The following is a 427-nucleotide window of genomic DNA, read 5'->3' as shown; positions in this document are numbered from 1 at the left end:
GGCCTCAGGAAAAGTTTAGGGCTGGAAGATATGGTCTCACAAACGTGCCCAGGCTGGCTTTGAACTTGGCTCTTCTTGCCTCAGACTCCTTAGTAACTAGGATTGTGACCCCACCCAGTTTAGATAAATACTTTTAAAATTACATGAGTGATCTGTGTGTGGAAGACGAGGTTGAGAGCAAGTACAGAGTTGGTCAGTCTAGGCATGAAGAGCCCTCTGTTCTATTAGGAGAGCCAGGCAGCACTCACTGGTTACAGACAGGAGCTCTCAGACTCTAAATAAAATGGCATCACTTACAGTCTTATAAAACTGCAAAAGCAAACCAAACAAAACCAATCTACACCTGCCCTACAAGACAGAGGGCACGTGAGACCTACTGAATATAAAACCAGCTTACAGAGTGTACTACACTGTATGGTAAATGATC

Source organism: Nannospalax galili, unplaced genomic scaffold (assembly GCF_000622305.1).
Source record: "Nannospalax galili isolate Female #2095 unplaced genomic scaffold, S.galili_v1.0 scaffold24188, whole genome shotgun sequence".
NCBI classification, from domain to species: Eukaryota; Metazoa; Chordata; class Mammalia; order Rodentia; family Spalacidae; genus Nannospalax; species Nannospalax galili.
Note: the sequence above shows the minus strand (reverse complement) of the source record.